We start from the raw sequence: 2,956 nt of genomic DNA, 5'->3' as shown, positions 1-2,956 counted from the left end.
ATGAATTTGTCCTATAGAGAGTATTTCCGGTTTCTTTTGGGTACCTCATCATATATTTAACTGAAAGCTAAGATATTTAATGTAATAGTCAAAACCAAATTGATCATCATTCAAAATTACTAATGTGATTTAAAAAATTAATTAGTTTTATGATAAATGCTGTCAAAATTGAGAGAGACAATTGCAAGAATAAAATGGACAAAAAAATTGGAAAAATGCCATAGGAAGTCATTGGTAAGCATGGGTGATAACTCTAGATATGTTTTGTTCTTATTAGACCTCTTCATTGCACTATGACACAATACCATGAGAAAATGCACAAACCTTACTTACATTCATTTGGAGGGAAATGAGGAAGTCTCTAAAAAAAGAAGGAGAAAACTGTAAGGCCTTCTCCTATCATTCACTTGTTTTCTATCACAGAATTATTACATGACTTGGAAAATTTTCAATACGATTTTCAAAGTTCATAATGACAAATTTATTTCGCTAAATTCTTCATTATTTTCAAAGTAGATTTGAACAAAGAAGATTTTTTGAATAGAAATATTATAAGATTAGGGTTAAACTCATTCAGACATTCTTGGTACAGTTATTAAACTGTCAATCAAATTTAGACTTGAATTTCAATAAAAGATTCCTTACTGTTATAAAAATCTTGTTTGAGAGGCATTAGCTAATATCCATAGCTAAGACAGCCATGATAGAACGTGACCCAGACATTAAGTGGATACCATTCCAGTGATACTCAGAGAATAATTACAAAATTCACTTGTAGTGCATTGGTTTGTCGGTCCAGGGCTATAGTGAGTTTATCAGATCAGACCATGGTGTTGTGCAGCTGGATTGAACACAATACCATGTGGTTGCAAAATGAAAAATTTACAAACGATAAAAATAATTACCTATTTTCAGATTGTGAGCTGTTTTGTCAGGATGGATTTTCACTAAAAATTTTAAAAAAGTAATAATAAGAAAAAAAGTAAAAATTAAAAAAAAAAATAACTCTGAAACACTGAAACATTATTATTGACTTGAAAAGACCGATGCTGTTTCTCCATGAACTTGGTGGCACCATTCAATCAAGAAGAAATTCTTGGACAAAAGACATAGCTGATGACAAGATCAAATGATGAATAGATATCATCATCATCAGCACCATCACCACCACCACCATCATCATCATCATTTGGATGTTCCCTTTTTCCATACTTGCATGGGGCAGGTCTCACTCCCATTAAACCTACCTGCAACAAACTTGCAATCACCAGGACAAAAATATAAAACATCATGTGATCTTTATAAGGAAACTATATCAACTTCTACAACTGATTCCTATGAAAGTTTGATTTAATTTTTGTCATTTTTTTTTCCTTTCATTTCATATTTTCTTTCTGTTCCCCATTATAAAGTCCTGCAAACATATAGTCGTTTTCCTTTTATTTTCAATACATATTTACATGTATGTATCTACTTAGCATTATATATATATATGTGTGTGTGTGTGTGTGTGTGTGTGTGTGCATATATATATATATATATATATATATATATATATATATATATATATATACACATGAGGGAACCAGACTGCTGGAGTTCTGTGATGGTTTGCAATACCAACTTCAGGAAACCTGCCTGTCACTTTGTCACCTACCGTTCTGGCAGACACACTAGCCAAATCGACTACATCCTCACCAGAAATAGAGAAAGAGGATGGCTTATAAATGCCAAAACCTTCCTTGGTGAAGAATGTACCCCTCAACACTGCTGTGCACGAGAGGACCTGGCAAGCCAAGTGAGACCATAATCCAAGGCCTCTGCCAGGGGAGTAGCCAGCCCACTTATGCATACCTTTCCTTCATTGGACACTAAACTCCACTTGTGAAAACCTGTTGAGGCAAGTGAAATCGAAATCGAACTAAATTCGACAACAGGCACCCATGCCAACGTCTCCTTCATTGGACACTTAACTCAGCTTGCGAAGACCTGTTGGAGCAAGTGAAACCGAAATTATGATGGCACCTGTACCAGTGGAGTGCTAAGAGCACCATCCGAGCGTGATCGTTGCCAGAGCAGCTGTCTGGCTTCCATTTCAGTGGCATGTAAATAGCACCATTTGAGCTTGATTGTTACCAGCGTCGCCTTCCCACTACCCGTGCCAGTGGCACGTGAAAAGACATTCGAGTGAGGTCATTGCTAGTGCCGCTGGACTGGCTCCTGTGCAGGTGGCACATAAAATACACCATTTTGAGTGTGGCCATTGCCAGTACTGCCTGACTGGCCTTCATGCCGGTGGCACATAAAAGCACCCACTACACTCTTGGAGTGGTTGGCATTATATGTGATGTTTGTGTATATGTGATGAAAATATGTGTGTATGTCTATCTCTGTGTGTGCATGTGTGCCTTCATTTTTACTGATGTTGATGTTTGACATTTAAAATTCACAATATTTAAACAAGACATGTTTTCGTATACCACACACCTTTTGTTATTGGAATATATTCTGTCACCAAGTGATTCTCAGTTTTGATTTCTTTTCTTGCTTTGAATTTATACACTGAGTCGTCATTCCTCAAACTCATCTGAAATGATAGATTTGAAATATTATTTACACAAACTCAGCTGATTGAGTATTGATTTTGAGTTCCTTCAGTTCTTTGTTAAGGTGTTGATCTTATTCGTCCTAGCACTCTCTATTTGTCTTTACGTTTTGTAGGGGAGAGACATTAAATTCTTTCCATGCCCCTCCAATAATATTTATATCAGTTCAATATATAGATTCTCCTGTCCAGAAATATCCATCAAACATGTGATTAGCATTTTTGATCCTAATTCACTCTTAACCACTTGTAAACCACTCGTCCGTGAACCGCTTAAAAATGCACCTCATCACTAGGGACACAAACCAGTGGCACAGGATATGACTCGTATCATTGAAATCCATTGATTAG

This window comes from Octopus bimaculoides, chromosome 12, assembly GCF_001194135.2.
Source record: "Octopus bimaculoides isolate UCB-OBI-ISO-001 chromosome 12, ASM119413v2, whole genome shotgun sequence".
NCBI lineage: Eukaryota > Metazoa > Mollusca > Cephalopoda > Octopoda > Octopodidae > Octopus > Octopus bimaculoides.
This window is presented reverse-complemented; position numbering follows the sequence as displayed.